Source organism: Triturus cristatus, chromosome 5_2 (assembly GCF_964204655.1).
Source record: "Triturus cristatus chromosome 5_2, aTriCri1.1, whole genome shotgun sequence".
Taxonomy (NCBI): domain Eukaryota; kingdom Metazoa; phylum Chordata; class Amphibia; order Caudata; family Salamandridae; genus Triturus; species Triturus cristatus.
The window spans coordinates 351,825,090-351,844,373 of record NC_140588.1 but is presented as its reverse complement, the minus strand read 5'-3'; the positions used below and the strand labels follow the sequence as shown (position 1 = coordinate 351,844,373).

The following is a 19,284-nucleotide window of genomic DNA, read 5'->3' as shown; positions in this document are numbered from 1 at the left end:
CACCGGTCCGTGTTTTCACGTGGATGTCCAAAACACCACTCCCCTGTCTGGGTAAATTCCACACAATCCTCACCCGTGGTGGCATCACCATACCGGCAGTCATACACGTCATCAAGGGGCCGGAAGCCGACTGTCTACTTAGCCTCCCCACTGCGGAGCGTCTTCATCTGGTGGAAGTCTTATTCACAGCCAATGACAGTAAGAACTGTGCCAGCAAGCCTCCCAAATCACCTCCCAAACCGGGGAAGGCGGCGAACACGACTGACTACCTGTACCGCCACCCTCTGCCGTCGTCAGGATCCAAACAATTGACTGATGGGAAGTACATGGACGCCATTCAGGAAGTCACCGCCAAAGACACCATCTTGAAAGATTGTCACCCCTGTCAATCGACTAGCAAAAGCGATCCGCCGGCATCACTACAAATGACCACCCTACCCAGTGGAGCGTGGCAAGAAGTTACCCTAGACTTCCATGAACCGCTGCAGTCTGGAATATATGTGGTCGTCATCATTGACGAATATTCACAATTTCCCATTGCACAAGTAACATCGTCTACAAGTGTTTCCTGCACCCTCAAGGTGCTATACGAGATATTTGTAACATGGGGTATTCCCAAGGTAGTCAAAACTGACAAGGGATCGCCATTCAATGGTCACGAGTTCAGTGTTTTCGCGAAATACATGGACTTTGAGCACCGAACAGTTTCACCACTCTGGCCACAAGCGAATGGTCCCATGGAAAGGTTTGTGACTACTCTCAAAACGACATTGCAGCAAGTCACCGCAGGGAGGGGAGAACTGCAAGCAGCTCTGAACGAAGCTCTCAGAGCCTACAGGACAAATCCCCACTCAACCACCGGACAATGTCCTGCGACCCTCATGCTAGGGCGGACCGTGGGAAATCGGTCCCTGAGAAGAGAAAGTGCTCTGCAAGCGGTATCGCCAAATTGCATGCACCAGGAAATAGCTGGGACTGACAAGCCTGACAAGGATAGACTGAAACCGCATGACAAGGCCAAGAGGAGGGCGAGGTCCCCATCCTTGCATGAATGTGATCATGTCTGTGCGAGCCAGGAGCAGCAGAAAAAAACTAATCCCCAAGTCCGTGACGAGCCATTAGCAACTATTCAGCACAAAGACACGATGCTGACGGCGGAATCCGAACGGTGCAGAACCCCCTGGAACATATCTCACGTCAAGGGGTATCTGCGAAACACAAAAGGGCCTGAGGTGAGGCTGACTGACACTTCAGCACCTGAAGAACCTGATCCTAGTGATACAGGGGGCAGAGGTCAGCAGAGTGAGTCCGTGCCAAGCGTGTTCGCTGGGACCACATCGTTGTGGACACGTCGAGATATTCAGCCACCCAAGAGACTCATCGAAGAGATGGACTAGAGCACTGTTGTTCTGTTATTTCATGAAGAAAAGGGGAGATGTAATAGAGCCAGCAGTCTAGTAGCTGGGGAGGGCGGAGCCCGAGGGTCAGGGGAAGAGGAGGAGTTACGAGGGGATAAGGCAGTTAGAGTAGGGACGAGGTGGAGAGAAGAGGTAAAGAATAAAGCTCCTGATAAACCTCAAAGGGCGTCTGTCATTATTTGTAGCACGATGCTACACACTGTTATTCCGCTTTTGGATTTCGCATCAGCGCGAGGACACGCTTACTTCCCTGACTGCCCCCCGTGCTGTGCCTCCATTATCGGACATTAACACGAGACGCGCGGTCTCTGAAGAGCAGCTCTCGGCTTTGTCGACAGAGGCCCAAGCTACTTCTGTTTTTCCTTTTTTGTGTAGAACAACTGACAGTCGCAGCCTGGAGTTTACTTGGGCTATTAACTCTCGTACCGTTTCTTTTTTCTTTTCCTATTAGTTCAAAAGACCCTAAAGATATTGGCCTTAATTTCTCCTGGAAAAAACTACTTGGTGAAACTCCTCGAGGCAGATATATGCCTCTACCTTACCTACATAAAGGCAGCTTACCCACTCTGCAAAATTATAGAGCTGTTCTTTTGGATTTGCTTTTCACCTTGTTTTCTTAAGAGGTTTCAGAATTGGGCTTTGCTCTTCCCCACCTCCAAGTGAGTATGTGATGGTACACAGTATCTGTTGTTGACACCTTTAGCACGGTATTAATTATTTTGCTCTCTTTTAAAAAGAGTCCAGGGCAGAAGTCTTTAATCTTGTTCTTTTTTCTTTCTTTATTATTTTCTGTTATCTGCAGTATTGGGATACTAGACTTCAGGAACCTCCTTCTTTACAACCCAGTCTGCCTGAAGATCTTCCCCTGGTGGTCCATCTGTCGTCTCTTCTCTCCCTGGGGGTATTAGCTAATGTCATTGTTGTTTCAGCGGCTTGGAGTAGCTTTACCTTATGAGAGAGTAAAGGCACATCTTTGCTCCCTTGGAAATTGGTTCTTCTATATATCATAAGCAAGATCCTGATAGAAATCCAAGCCCACGTTTATATTTCATCCCCTGAGCGAAGATGGACAAGGGCGCCTCTCACGATCCTATGATAGATAGTTCACAATCCCTAGAAACTCCTGAAGTGACTATGAATGAATTAGCTGCAGTAGTAGTAACACTACAGATAGAACTCAGAACACTAAGGGCCATATGTAGGTAACATACTATTTACCGATTCATAAATACCGAATTTTACCGATTCGGTATTTATGAATCGGTAAATAGTATGTAGGTAAACAATCGGTAATTATTACCGATTCAGTAAATATCGGTATTTATGAATAGGTATTTACCAAATCGGTAATAATGCATCCCTTCCCATTCATTCCTATGGGCCTGGAGGCCTATAGGAATGAATGGGAAGCCATTTACTGTTACCGATTCGGTAAATACCGAATCGGTAATAGGGGAAGCATAATCATGGGTGGCAGGGTGTCACATTGACACCCTGTTGCACCCCTGATTCGTGCATGTGTGCACATGTGGCGCACATACATGCGATAAGGGCATGTATGTCTGCCACATGGCACTTTTAAAGCAGCCAAATTTAGCTTTTTGAAAGGTATTCGTTATTTAACATCAACCTGTAGTTGGTGTTAAATACCGAATCCTTACTACTGAAATTCACTCACTGGAGTGCTCCCTACATATGATTTAAGGATTCGGTAATTTACCGAATCTGTATTTTACCGATTTCGGTATTTTACCGATCCCTTACCGATTCAGTAAATTACCGAATCCTTAAATCATGCCTCCTACATCTCAAATGCCTAAATACCGGTCGGTAACGGGATATTTACCGAATTTCGGCCGTTACCGACCGGTATTTAGCTACCTACGTGAGGCCCTTAGAGTAGAAAATCAGCGACTAGTCACAGAATTGGATAGTATAAAGTCTCACAGACAGGTAGAAGCGAGAACAGGTGATTTCGCGACTAAACCTAAGAAGAACTACATACAACCTGCCCGTTTTCAGGCCCCTTCATCGACAACTACCGCTGTGGGAAATGGTTCTCAGCCAGTTAACATAACGGTTATGACACCTTCTCCTGTGACTCTGGCCATGCCTGAGAGGTTCAATGGCGATAGTAGTAAATATGGAGTATTCATGAATCAATGTCATTTGCAGTTCTTATGTAGGTCGGCCTCCTTTCCAGATGATGTGGCCACAGCCGCCTTCATAATTTCTTACTTAAGTGGCAATGCAGCTCTTTGGGCAGTGCCACTTGTTGAAAATGACGATCCAATCCTTTATAATTTTCCTCATTTTAAGGAAAAAATGAGGAGTCTTTTTGCTAGACACTCTTATATACAGGCAAGCGATAATGAGTTACTGGGACTCAAACCTGAGACCAAATACCTTTCCGAATATATCCAAGACATGCTTAAGAAAGGATTCATCAGACATTCGACCGCACCAGTTTCATCCCCTATTTTTTTTATTCCAAAACATGAAGGGTGTTTAAGGGCGTGCCTGGATTACCGCGCCCTCAATAAAGTAACGGTAAAGAACAAGTACCCTCTTCCACTCATCCCCAATCTTCTGGATCAGGTGCAAAATGCCAAAATATTCACAAAGCTCGACCTCCGTGGGGCCTACCATTTGATACGTGTGAAGGAAGGAGATGAGTGGAAGACGGCATTCCACACCAAATTTGGACTTTACGAGTATTGCGTAATGCCTTTTGGCTTATGTATTGCCTCTGCTGCCTTTCAATTCTTCGTAAATGAAATTCTGAGGGAATATTTAGATCTGTTTGTGATAGTCTATATAGACGACATACTGATTTATTCACAATGAGAGCAGGAGCACGTGGAGCATGTAAAAAAGATACTCAAATGTCTGCAGGACAATCATTTATTTCCCAAACTAGATAAGTGTCTCTTTCATACAAAGAAGGCCGAATTTTTGGGATTTGTTATCTCCCCTGATGGAATCCATATGGCCCCATCTAAGGTCGCCGCTATCACCAGTTGGTCAAGTACGAAGACAGTGAAGAAATACAATCATTCTTGGGCTTCGCCAATTTTTACAGGCGTTTCATCAATCACTTCTCTGAAATCATCACTCCGATCACTAGGCTTCTAAAAAAAGGTTTGAAGTTTGAGTGGGCAGATGATGCAGAACAAGCCTTCCGCACCCTAAAGAACAAGTTTATCTCTGCTCCTATCATGCGTCATGCTGATGGGACTCAACCTTATAATCTGGAAGCTGACACCTCATAATATGCTGTGGGTGGAGTCCTATCTTAGAGAGATGTTCAGACAGGAAGCCTACATCCGGTGGCTTACTTTTCTAAGACCCTCTTAGCGGCTGAACAAAATTATACGATAGGAGAGATAGAGCTAATAGCCATCAAACTAGCCTTTCAAGAATGGAGACACTATTTACTGGGGTCCCCACATGTCATAACCATCTATTCCGACCATCGGAATCTCCAGAATTTCAAGGCAGCTAGAGCTCTTGCTCCGAGACTGAGGTGGGTCTCCTTTTTCAGCAAGTATGATTTTGTTATAACTTACTGCTCTGGATCAAAACAGGGGAAAGCAGCCGCCTTATCTCAATTGGGAAAAGAGCCTAAATACACCATAGATACTCCGTTGCCCATGATACCTGAAAAAAAGATAATAGCTGAGGGCGAGATACACAAAGAGGACTCTGCAAGTTTTTCTAAAAAACTAGCCGTTGCTTATGCTGCGATTAACCCCACCGAGTGGTTATCAGACCCTCAGAATAAAATCGAGAATGAACTGTTGTACCTAAAGAAACGTTTGTTTGTTCCCTCGGATGAAACTCGTGCCCTGATCATGAAATGGTGTCATACGTTACCCTTGGTCGGTCATCCTGGAGGGGAAAAAACTGTGCAAACATGTCAAAGATGGTTTTGGTGGAAAGGAATGACCCAAGACATCTCTAAGTTTGTCAAGGCCTGTCCCACCAGTGCCAGACAAAAACCCTTGCATTGTGCACCAGCTGGTTTGTTACAGCCTTTACCCATTCCGCATATTCCCTGGTTTTCCATAAGTATGGATTTTATTACTGAAATGCCTGCTACACGGGGTTTTACAAAGATAATGGTGGTGGTAGACGTGTTATCCATTTGGCACATTTTATACCTCTCAAAAAACTCCCGACAGCCAAAGAACTTTTAGAGGTGTTCATTACACAAATAGTGAGATTGCGCAGATTGCCCTCAGTGATCGTTTCCGATCGTGAACATCAATTTGTGTCTAACTTCTGGCAGGGTATGTGTAAGGCCTTACACATTGATCATCGGCTCTCTTCTGCATACCATCCACAGACGGGCAAACAGAGAACCAACCAGACTCTAGAACAATACCTGAGATGTCTATTGAGTACAGTCACTAGTAGTTGGGTACAAGCCCTCCCATTGGGAGAATTTGCATACAATAACTCAACACATTCAGCTACCAAAATCTCTCCTTTCTTCTTTTCTAAAGGTTACCACCCCAAATTTCTACCTCTTGATCTTCCTTTTTCTATTACAGAAATACCTGCAGTCACAGAACATCATACTCACCTCACCTTCATTTGGAATCAGGCTATACAAGAGCTACAGACAGCTAAAGAGCAGATAAAGACACAGGCTGATAAACATAGACGCCCTGCCGCTGTCTATACATGAGCAGAACAGGTATGGTTAGCAGCAAAAAACCTTAGATTACCAGGACCCAAGAAGCTTCAGCCCCGCTATATAGAACCATACAAAGTCCTACAAATTATTAATCCAGTCGCCTTGAAACTAGAGTTACCACATGAGTTGCAGGTCAATCCTGTTTTTCATGTTTCCCTACTAAAGAAATGTGTTCCTCCATCATGTCCTGAACCTCCCCCTCCTACTACTAATGTAGAAGGAGAATTAGAATACGAGGTCAGACGTATCATAGACTCCAGAAGATATCGAGGAAGATTACAATATTTGGTAGATTGGGTTGGGTATGCTCCGGAAGACAGAACATGGGAACCCGCTGATCAAGTCCATGCTCCTCTACTGGTAGGGAGGTTTCATGCCCTGAACCCCTCAAAACTTCAACCTGTTATGAGACCTTTGGAGGGGAGCACTGTTGCATGGCAAGCTACTTGTACCCTTTCTGTGTTTTAAACTACATCTCCCATAATGCACCTTCTTTGAGTGTTAGTATCTTTTCCTTGTGTGACATTACATATTACACAGATGTCTCTTGTCACGTGACTCTGGGAGTATAAAGGAAGCCTGCCCACTACACCAGGTGCTTGGCTTACTATTCCCGTAAGGACCACGCCCCCTGACCTGGATACATTCATTGGACTTCCTGTGATTACCGGCGTTCTAGTTTGTTCCTTGCAGCCCTCTGTTTTGTCCCCGTTCCATGTAATCCCCACCGTGCTACAAGTAAGTGAGAAGCACATATTTCTATCGGCGGAGTTTCTTCGTGCTGCTTCATTTGAGTCAGCTGTTCTCCAACTCAATACGTGGATTGCTTCTGTTTCAGTTAGGACACCACTTTTGGATTTCGCATCAGCGCGAGGACATCCTTACTTTCTTGACTTCCCCCGTGCTGTGCCGCCATTATCGGACATTAACACGAGACGCGCGGTCTCTGAAGAGCAGCTCTCAGCTTTGTCGACGGAGGCCCAAGCTACTTCTGTTTTTCCTTTTTTGTGTAGAACATCTGATAGTCGCAGCCTGGAGTTTACTTGGGCTGTTAACTCTCGTACTGCCGTTTCTTTTTTCTTTTCCTATTAGTTCAAAAGACCCTAAAGATATTGGTCTTAATTTTTCCTGGAAAAAACGACTTGGTGAAGCTCCTCGACGCAGACGTATGCCTCTACCTTAGCTACAGAAAGGCAGCTGACCCACTCTGCAAAATTATAGAGCTGTTCTTTTGGATTTGCTTTTCACCTTGTTTTCTTAAGAGGTTTCAGAATTGGGCTTTGCTCTTCCCCACCTCCAAGTGAGTATGTGATGGTACACAGTATCTGTTGTTGACACCTTTAGCACGGTATTAATTATTTTGCTCTCTTTTAAAAAGAGTCCAGGGCAGAAGTCTTTAATCTTGTTCTTTTTTCTTTCTTTATTATTTTCTGTTATCTGCAGTATTGGGATACTAGACTTCAGGAACCTCCTTCTTTACAACCCAGTCTTCCTGAAGATCTTCCCCTGGTGGTCCATCTGTCGTCTCTTCTCTCCCTGGGGGTATTCGCTAATCTCATTGTTGATTCAGCGGCTTGGAGTAGCTTTACCTTATGAGAGAGTAAAGGCACATCTTCCCTCCCTTGGAGATTGGTTCTTCTATATATCAGAAGTAAGATTCTGACAGCAGATGCCCGGAGTATAAAAATGGAAAAGAAAACTAGGCAAACAGCAAAAAGATGTAGCTTCCCAAAGACATTGTTCAGTCACTTCTATTCTTTCAAGTGTGTAAGAACACTGTTGTGAAGGTTTATTATCTAAGTTCGCCCAGGTAGTTTATTTATTGTGCATGCTCATTAACTGTTTTCCCTGATGGCATGCTAAGTACGGCGTAAGAATGTTAAGCTGTCCTGCCTTATGACCTTTGACACCTACTGACATTCTGTAGACAGTGACAAAGAATCCTTTCCAAAGCAGCACAAACGCATGCATCATGGTGTGAATCTCGTGTCCCAAGATGCTCTAAAGCTCAGATGGGTAAAATCAGAGCACAGGTTCTAAAAACAAGGCTGAAAACCTACCCTAGATAAGGTTTCCAGCTTGCTTGGGCTTCTACCTGCGAGGAAGTAAGCGAACCATGTGCAAATGCCGATTCACTGTGACAGAGTTGACAGTTCTGATAAGGTCAAAATCAGTTTCTCTTTTATGGAAAGAGGGATATTTGAAAGAAACACTAATATATTTGTATTGTGTCATGTTTTGATCATACAGACAGCCCAAGATTCCATGACTTTGTGACAGTTTCCCTGAATGGTCTACTAGAGTGCCATATTGCTCAGTGAGTTAAGTGTATGTGTCTGAGTCTAATATGCAATTTGAAATTCATGTGTTTAAATACCAGTCGGTCACTCTCAGCTTTACATATTTTCAAAAGTCACATACAGCTACCTGTTACAAGGTGATCCGATAATCATACCAGATCAACACTTGCATGAGTAGCATCTAGTTGCGGTGCTTAATTTATAATAAAAAAAAAAGTAAGTGCCAGGCAGTGCCTAATTTGAGCCGGTGGTTTCCTATGCGCGCACCGGCACTTCATTGTCAACACCTGTGCTTGTGACAGTCTGCCACAAGGTGGTGCTATCTGGCTAATTTGGAGATGACCACAACGACAGTTAGTTATTAATTTAATATACATTAAAAATTACTATTACCTGTAGCACAAGCCATTCTTTTAGCTCTGGGGGCCTGAAATAGTCTGATTTGCCACACTTGTAGGAGTGTGATGGTTAGTAGGTATGTTGTTACTATCATTGGCAGGCTAGCAGGGGCACTGTGTGGTGTAAGCTGCAGTGGCCTCTTGACTAGAGCCCTGGCACCAGTGCTTAATTTAGAAAGAAAATAAGGCCAGCGCTCTCATTAGGAGGCCACTGCAGCTTGCACCACACATTGCCCTTGTTATTGATTGGGCCAGTGATTGTAATAACACAATTACTAACCATCACACTCCTACAAGGGTGACAATTCTCACTATTACAGGCTTTGGTTGGTGGTTTTAAAAGGACAGATACTGCAGAACATGAGGAAAATGTGTGTCAGAAATTTGATATTTATAAAGTTGTTCTCCCTAAAAGTTACTGTGTGAGGTCCAATGTGTGTTAACATATCAATAAGTATCGATAAGTGCCAATAGTATGTTAAAATAGAAGGGGGGGTATAAGAAAATTCCAAATACATCAGTGCATATGCCAATGTATGTGTTGGGATGTGTACATAGTACTTGTTTAGTCTCAATCGTTGCATCCGTAGGACCACTTTTCTCACTGTGTTGACTTGAAATTGTGCCTTGAATAATATTTAACTGAAAATTCTATTATATCAATGTTTACCCCTCCTTACTAACAATAAATATGACGATCTGATTTAACAAATACCATGTAGTTTTTAACACATACTGCCACATAAAATAATATGGGATGCAACGTGGATCTCCGAGAGAGTCAGAGAGAGTGAGTGAGTGAGTGAGAGAGAGGTTTTTCTCTTTTTTTTAAGGGTAGAATTGTGTACGTGCATGAAGGGTTACCTTCCAGGAAAAACAAATTCATCAGATGCATATTTCTCTTTTTGCGTGTGCTGATGAGTGCAGTACACACAGGAAGAGGAATTAAAGAGTATAAATATAGAAATTCCTCTTTTGGTACAGCAGCCTCATTTAGTGTTACCAATGTTTCTCAAAAACAGCTATACGAGTCTTTGTAAGAACCACAAAAATGAAAATGAATCATGTGCACGACCATGCTCCACAAATGTGACTTCAAACTGATGCAAAGTAAAGCAAGACAGACAGCACTATGTGTCCTGCTGTGGAGTGTGATAATGTAATGAGTAAACCATGACAACCCAAACACATTGGCTTTGTGTGACAGTGTAAAGGAAATTTGAAAAAAATATGGGACAGCACCACAAAAATTACACAAACCCAAGGGAATTTCCTACACATGTTTATATATATATGTTAAATGAGAAGTACTGCTATATAATAACACGTGTACTTACCTTTTACATGTCCTTCCATTAAAAAGTACCTACAATGATAATAACTCTGTAAGGCTGCTTCTCACATATCATACATCAGCCTAATATTATAATATGTCATAATGCTTAATGTCACTGTGCCAATGCCTTCACATTTTAATCATTCAGATTGATTTTCTTGGACTATTACTAGTAATAGTCCAAGAAAATCAATCTGAATGGTCAACTATAATTTAATAAGACTACATTGAAATTTACAATGTTAGGAAGTTTTCATTATCTTTGTTAATGTAAATGTGTTTTAAGCCAGTGTTTGGTGTCATCTGACTGTAAATGCCTTTCTTGTGGTGACATGTGTCTTGCTCTCAGACAGTGGACTATGGGATTGGATGTGGGGAGATGTTTCTCTTCCTGACAGGAGGCCAATTTGGTCTGTGCCCAGGAAGGCAATGAAGGTCAAAGTCTGACCATCCTGGCTCAGCCAATTTTACTTTACACATGCGCCTTCTAAGTCTATTGTCCTGCTACCCAGACATGTGCCAATTAAATTGGGAGAGGGACTGCCCCCAGAACCAGTGCTTACTAACCAAAATGGAATACCTGCCCATTATCATAGCTATACCTCTGCCTGGCCACATGGAGCTTTGTTGTATATGGGAGGTGAGTTAGTGCCATGTTGGTGTTATGTACAGAGGGTCATAGTGGGCTGTGTGACATTGAAACACGCAGGAAGTACTTGAAAAGAGGTTCGACTATCATCTGTGAATGCTTATCTCATTGCTTAGTCAGTGAGCTGAATTTCAGACCACCCTTAGCATAAAATTGACTATAAACGTGTCCCCAACAGTACCCATGTAAAGACTCTTACGGACCCTTGAAAGACAGAAGGACTGCATCTGCTGGTGTGAGGAGAACTCTGGTGTCTGGATCTGCTCCCTCTTGTACCCTGATCTGAGAAGTGTACTCCAAGGTCTGTTGCCTCCTGTTAAGGTTCAGTGAGACAAAAGCTGCAACAACACCAGTGTCAGAAATACCACACATCCCAGTTTATTCTGCCCTGGCTTGGATCCTGCTTCCAGCTTATAGTGGATTGAGTCCTCACCCACAGTGGTGCACCCAATATCCTGGTGTCGTCCATAAATAAGAGTCGGACTATGCTCCTCATACGCAACCTTCAAAATTAGGAAAATAGCAATTACATTTTAAATGGTCTAAGAATAACTTAAGGGAAACCGGCATTGGTGTCAAGCCAAAGGTGTTCTGATAGAACTGCTGTTAAGAGTTATCTTGCCACTATGTCACGCAGAAGCAGATCTGACTTCCAGATTAATTTTATTGTCAGAATGTAGATAGATTTGCCAACTGTGATGTCAAAGCTAAGACAATTAAAGACCAGAATTTCCAGGCTACAGAGGCAGGCCTTTGTGTGATCTGAGTTATACCCGATTGTTAGAAATGGCCCTTCTGCAGGGTCACCCCCAAACTTTTTGCCTTCCTCCTCCCCTTTTTGCTTAATTTATTTTTGTTGGCTTTAGGGCTCTGGGCACTTTACTTCTGCTAACCAGTGCTAAAGTACATGTCCTCTGAACAATGGGAGGCGGATTTATTGCGCCCATGCACGGACAAGGAATGGGCTGCCTTGCTGGAGGGACCCAGCCATGTGCTACGCAATGCCAGACTCACCTGTATTCAACACTATATAATACATTGGGCTTACCTCACCCCTGCCAATATTAACCAATTCTATCATAGAATTAGGAACTCAGTAACTATGCTGTCTTGCTTAAATTGGCACAGTAAGTACTTTTCTACCTCCAGAATTGGCTACTGGTGTACCCTTATTAGTCCCCCACCAGGGGTCTCCCATGGGCTGCAGCATGTATAGTGCCACCCATAGGAGGCCCCTTAAACTGTGACTACAGGCCTGTCATGCCAGCCTGTGTGAGTTGGTGCCTGCACCCCTCAAGACAGATTTATGTTTCCTTACATCTGAGGTCACTACACTTTAAACCTAGAAGTCATCCCTATGGCAGGCTCTTCATTCCCGAAGGCAAGGTGCTTGGTTATAAGTGTGAGGTTGCTCTGCATGAGTAGGACACCCCTACAAACCCCGGAGTCTATTCTCCAGGCTTTGTAAGTGCAGTCAGCCATTTTAATACATATAGTGGACCTCAGTCATTACGTGATGTCTAACTATATAGTGGCTGCACCGAACCCGGTCATGTTTGGTATCAAACATGTTGGGACTTATACCCCAAAAATGATACCAGTGTTGGAAGTATGATCCCATGTACTGGGGTACTCCCAGTAACAGCCTTTCAGGGTGTGCAAGCAAGCTGGTGCTGCTGCCGACCATAGACACGATTCTTCTCTCCTGCTGCTGAGCCAAGCTCGAGCAGGGCAAGGTAGAACAATAGGTTTCCTGTCACAGGGAGGTGTGACCACCTCCCAGATGGAACTTAGTGTATTGGTCTGTGATGGGGGCACTTGCCTGCACAACCAGACTGCTTTGAAGGGCACATTTGGTCACCTACATGCATACTCCAGTTTAAGCCAGTTCAGGGAGTCTCAAGGAACTGGACAAACAACATGGGAGTATCACCCCTCTGTCCAGCCCCTCAACTGGGAGGGACCCCTGAGGTGTTTCAACACTTTCCTTGGGGCTTACCGGTGGGTGGATCCTTAGATTTATCGTGGGACAAGACTCAACCCATAAACTACGATGCTCTAAAACCGTCTGGACACTTGGACTGTGGGTTCTCCTGAGCATCTTCTACTGTTTTAGTGAGTTCCACTGCTTGCTTGGGACCTGCTCTTACTGACTCTCCTGCTGTTGGTGAGTCCCTTTGACCTTGCTGGTCCCAACATTTCTCCTTTTTCATCTTCCACACCAGTTGCGGCTACCAAGGCATGTTGGTGCTCCCGCAGGACACCGATCACCTAGTCACCAACATCCGACATGGGACGATTGTGCATGGCTCCTGGTCTTCCTCAGCACAGTCTGGTCCTCACAGCTGCAGTGACAAGGTCGCTGTCAACTCTTCAGAACCTCGGTGGACATTGTGTCTCCGTGCCTCCTGATCACCTCCTAGCTTCATAGACTCTGTCCCCCACGCAGGTTCTTCACTTCCAGAATCCACCCTTGGATTCCACCTGACTTCTTCGACATCTTTTCCAGAGGCATCTTCTTCAAAGTCTTCCATTGTTGTCTATGGCACTTTCTGACATCATTTCACCCCTATGCACCCGGCTTCCCTGGTGTAGGTAACCCTTGTTCCTGGGGTATCCATGGGTGGAGGGGCTTTCCAACCTTCTGTCTTCCAAAGGGTTTCTTCGGGGTCCTCTGGGAAGGGTCCTTCTTTTTCAAAACTGCACTTCTCCATTGACTGCTATTGGAAACGCAGCTGTGTTTCCACTCTGCACACAGCCTCTGTGGGGTTCCTGGGTACTTTCCTTAGGTGGTTTATTGTGCCCCCGGCTCCTCTGGGTCTTTTTGTCCAAGTCCCATCCTCTGTTGCAGTTCGCATTCCACTTTCTTCGTATATGGTTTATTTTCCCCCTGGAGACCACTGTATTATGTGCTACTTACCTGATTGCTTTTGAAGTATTCTTGTGTATTGTGTTGATATCTCCGGGTAGGAGATATACCAGTGTGTTAGTGAGTGTTGTGTAATAAATAGAAGTATTTTTTTATGAACACTGTGTGACTTACATTAAAGATTAAACTGGTAAAACAAGCTGCTTAACACTCCTTCAAGATAAGCCTGAAGGCTGCTCCCCACAGCTACCACTTTGAGAGCTTTCTATGGTTATCAAAGACCACGAAAATCACCATAAGGGTTGCCTGGATTAGTGCAAGGTGCACCACTTGAATAAGTGTGCACCAAATACTAAGCCAGCCTCCTACACATAACAGCACATCAGGATTATTCAATTACACGGAACGTCCAAACCAACATAAATGGGAGGTATGTCTCCAGGGATTATACTGCAGACCCAAAAAACATAGGGTCACTGCCCGCTTCCTAGACATGGAGTTTGTAGTGGCTAAGCGACTTATCACTCGAAGATGGAAGTCCCCCCACATCCCTGCCATTCATCGCCTGGAAGCACTCAATGGTTAATTTGGCACAGGCTGAAAGCACTGCCCTACAAAAGGAAGACAAACTCAGGCTGTGAAAATACACTATTGCCACTTACTGGGATGCAAGTTTCAGTGATTTACAGACTGTTTGCACATTTGAGTCTTAAGTCGGTGCCGGCACTGCAACGGAAGTCCCAGACCTGTAAATCACGGTTGTAGACTGAAATCTTTTGTTATTTTTGTTGTCACAGCACCACCTCCATAAACCCATGTCCTGCTGTTCCTGGTTCTGGATATACCTCTCAGCACTTGTGGGAGGGATAGGGTAGCCTGAGCAGTCCTGGATAGTACAGCTGTGTGGTCTGGTATGCTGTTAAAGGTTAGTTCTAACTGTTTTTCAAAAATATGGATCTGTATGCACATTGTATGAGACAACTCACTATGGGGACTCACTAGGGGGTCCTATTTTGTCTCATTAAGTGCCTGCATTTATAACTGGTGTGTAACAAGTGACCGGCGTTTGATAATTACTGTACTGTATACATAGCATAGAGCAAAACAAAAAAGAAAAACTTTCAATAAACAGATTCCAACAACAATAAAGTGCATGTGCTCTCTCCTTTAAACATGATAACATTGGCTTATCCACAATTGGCATATTTAATTTACTTATAATTCCCTAGTAAAGTGCATTGTATGTGACGGGAGGCTGTAAATTAAACGCTACTAGTGATCCTGCAGCACTGATTGTGCCACCCACTTAAGTAGCCATATAAAATTGTCTCAGACCTGCCACTGCAGTGCCTGTATGTGCAGGTTTAAACTGCCATGTCGACCTGGCAAGTTAACCCTCTTGCCAGGCCCAAGCCTTCCTTTTTAATACATATAAGTCATCCCTAAGGTAGGCCCTGGACACGTACTTTTAAGTTTAAAATTTCCTGATAGTGAATAACTTGTGAATTCGTTTTTCACTATTGCAAGGCCTATCTCTCCTATATGTTAACAATGGGATTGCCTTATTACATTTTATGAGTGTAATTTCCAATTGATAAAAGATAGGCATTTCATGTTTGGTGTCTCTGGACTCACAATTTAAAAACACAACTTATGGTAAAGTTGAATTGTAAGTTGCAAGTCTTAAAATGCCACTTTTAGAAAGTTGTCATTTTCTTACTTTAACCATTCTGTGCCTTCTGCCTATCTCTGAATACATGTCTGGGGTGGGTTACAGCTGAGCTTTGTGCATGCCCTCAAGACAACTACACACAAAAGGAGCTTAGGTGTGACTGATGGGCCATCAACATCGTGATGGGTAATCCTGGGTAGGGTGGGAGGGAGGAGCTGACACTTATTCCTGAATGGGCTGTCCCCACACAAACAGCTGCATATCCTCCTGCAGTGATTCTTGAGCTAGAGCAGGGACTTTGTGCACTTCAAAGGCCTCTCTATGAAGTCTCCCCCACTTCGAAGGCACAACTGGGTATAAGTATTTGACCTTGGACACCACCACATCAGTACACTTTTAGACCTGAGGACAATTTGCAAGGAAGAAGGACTGCTCTGCTGCTGAAAGGATTATCCCTCTGCTGGACTCCTGCCCTGCTGTGCCTGCCCTGCTGCCTTCTGCCCTCTCTGCCTCTGAGTGAGAAGGACTGTACTTGCATCTCTACATCCTCAAGAACTTAAGTCACTCCAAGGGCTTGCTGCCTTGCCTCCTGCCTCAGGGATGTCAAAGACTTTCCTCAACTTTCCTACCACTGTTGTGACTCTTCTAACTGTGACTACCCTGCCAAGTGGTGACAATCCAGTCCTGGGCCCTTGGAAAAAGGTTTTCTGAAGTTTGGCAGCAAAATCCACACATCGACCTTGTTGTGCCGGTCGGAACAGATGCATTGCCTCCAGGGCTGCTCCATTGCCTGCCAAGTACATCGCTGGCTTCGGATTGCATGGCTCGGAACCGACAGATCAATCATATCCAGCTGGATCGACAATGACTCCTCGCTTCCTCAGCTCCACAAATCAGATCCTGATGTCGACTCATCCTCCTCACAAGGTACTGTTTGTAGCGGGCCATGGCTGGTCCTTATATCCGACCTACACTCCATCGCGGTTGGCCTAAACTTTTGGATGCAGCTTGGTCACGTTCGAACAGATGTTCCAATGGTGCTTTTATGCTTTTAAGCACTATATTTCAAGATATTTTTTTTATATTCATACCTCCGGTTCTACTTATTGGATTTTTGTTGTTTTGGTCTTTTTTTGTTCATTAAGTTAAGCTCTTTTCTTTTCACCTGGTGTGGTGTTTTTACTGTTGTGCTGATTTAAGTATTGCACAAATACTTTACACATTGCCTCCTAAGTTAAGCATGCCTGCTTATAGCTGCCAAGGTTTCAGATTGCATATGTGAGACATTTTCATAATTTCAGTGTTATTATGAGTGACATTTAACGATTATGAGTGACACTTTGCTCAGAAGCAAAATCAAGCAAGAAGACTAGAAAAAACATATAAATATCATAAATGACACCCATTTGAGCAATGAGAAACTGTTGGGAGATCTTATAACTGCTGCAAAGCACCAGAAATTAAAGTGCCCTTGTAACCAGATCGTACTGTAAAACAAATGTGTAACTTTGATATTAAGCAAAATCAAAGGGGATGATGGACGGAGTGTTGAACATTGCAAGCACTCACCCCCAGTCAACTGATCTGGGTTTAATCCATCATCATTCTTTAGCTCACTCCGCCACCCCAGTTCAGACATGGCCATATGCAAATCAGTCTGACCCTGTGCCTCATGGTAACAGTCCAGCCCGAACTGCCAAGCCATGTCTTCCCTGGACTGGAAACAAGCATCCTGGGACCGGTTTCTGGCTAATCAGCCAGGCTAGCTTGAATCCAGTGGCAAAGTGAGCAAGGGACCCACGTCTGGGCATACCCTGCCAACTTAGGGCGAACAAAGCAAAACCAAAGGGGATGATGGACGGAGTGTTGAACATTGCAAGCACTCACCCCCAGTCAACTGATCTGGGTTTAATCCATCATCATTCTTTAGCTCACTCCGCCACCCCAGTTCAGACATGGCCGTATGCAAAACAGTCTGACCCTGTGCCTCATGGGAACAGTCCAGCCCGAACTGCCAAGCCATGTCTTCAGATGTGGGTCCCGTGCTCTCCATGCCACTGGAATCAAGCTATCCTCGCTTAAGAGGGGTGAATCCCTGAAACCGGTCCTAGGATGCTTGTTTCCAGTCCAGGGAGGACCTGGCTTGGCAGTTCGGGCTGGACTGTAACCAGGGCCGGCTTTAGTGCTGGTGGCGCCTGGTGCAATAATGTTTGTTGGTGCCCCCCAATGACTACATCCACTACGGATTCCCACACCGCCACCTTTTAACAGTGCCCAAGTCTCCATAAGCACTCTCTCTCAGATGCATATGTAGCAATCCCTGTCAGATGCATATATAGGGCCACTCATACCAATGTAGGGTATCAGAACACTTTGCATCACACATGCATTACACAGAGACAATCAATCATACGTGTGTAACTCAGCGTATAGGAAATGTTCCATAAGAAAGAGAACTACAAGGTGTAGGAGCCACATGCCATCAATACTAGTAGGCAGTATAGTTTGAGTGCTTGGTCTGGAGAAGCACATACTCAGAATTTAAAAAGGAACATAATAGTTGGGTGTTCTCTTTAATATTGAGAAAAGATTTCTGCCCAAATTAATCCTTTTCCCAACATTAATCTTTGCTCAAATTTATACTTTGCCGCGTGCATGCAGTTCTTTGATAAATGTTAATAGTTCAGTACAATTACAAAGCTTATAATGTAAATTGGTTAATGGGTTACTACTCTTAAAAGGGACATCAATTTGTTACTTGCAATTTATAAACTCAAACCCTATATTAAGATTTTAATTTATAAATTGCAAGTAACAAAATTATGTCTGTTTTAAAAGCAGTAACCCACTGACCTATTTATATTCTATGCACTTTGTAATCTGCTCGGTATTTGTTTTCTGCAACAGGCGCATTAACCCTCTGCACTACTTTATAGTGAGTCAAAACCCGAATTAAACAAAACTCTGATCTCTTTTCAAGAAGAACATTAATCACAGGATTTATCCTGACACGTTTTTGTTGCCTGGAAATCACAGAAGGAAACGAACATGGCAGCAGGTGCTTTAAAATAATAATAAACTTGCAAACACGGTGGCCCCTGGAAGCCAGCACCCGGTGCGGTGGCACCGGTTGCACCGCCCTAGAGCCGGCCGTGACTGTTCCCATGAGGCACAGGGTCGAGACTGATTTGCATATGGCTGTGTTCACACTGGAATGGCATGGTGAGCAAAAAAATTATGGATTTAGGCCCAGATCTCTGTACTGGGGTGAATGTATGACATTGTTCTGCATTCTGTCCATCAACTGTTCCATCAAGGACAAACAAGCGCTCACTAGGGAGGGTGCTAGGGGAGTTTCTTATACCCCCGCAGACACACAGAAATGTAATACAGCATCTAAATATCCCATATTATCTGCGGAAATACGTTGTGAAAGCAATTGAGTACTTTCGTACTCAAATATAGAAAATGGACAAAGATAAACTTCAAAAGTATTATGTCACAAGATGTCCAGAGTGCCAGCAATACAACTCCCGCAATTTTCCATTGCAGTTGTAAATATAACTTATTTTGCTCTGTGATAGTTAGGAGTGGCTCAGTTATATTTACCTGACACGTCTAACACAATGCCCGAAAATTACGGGGAAGTTTGCTCATTAGTGCCTTCGAGATAAGCCACGTAAACCACCCACAGGGGTAACCACAAGATGTAGAGGCTTATTTCAGCCTTATTATTCCAACTAAAGAAAGAGCACCAGCGTTCTAAAATGTTCATCATGGTAACAACCAGTGCCTAACAACGGTGAGTGCAACTATCACTCATTTTTGTCTTACAATGTTTACAGGTACAGTAGTTCTCTCCAACGATTCTGATTCCTTCACAGCTCTGCGAATGATCTGGCATCTCGACAGTGGCGGAATGCCTAGCAGCATCTGACTA

General features: G+C 44.0%; 1 long non-coding RNA gene across 1 annotated transcript; it reads left to right on the top strand.

The window, feature by feature from the left end:
* The first annotated feature begins 6,738 nt into the window (after positions 1-6,738).
* Positions 6,739-9,810, top strand: LOC146822986 (uncharacterized). The gene is made up of 2 exons (XR_014961868.1): positions 6,739-7,420; positions 7,564-9,810. It is a non-coding gene; the product is annotated as an uncharacterized LOC146822986 (long non-coding RNA).
* The last annotated feature ends 9,474 nt before the right edge of the window (positions 9,811-19,284 follow it).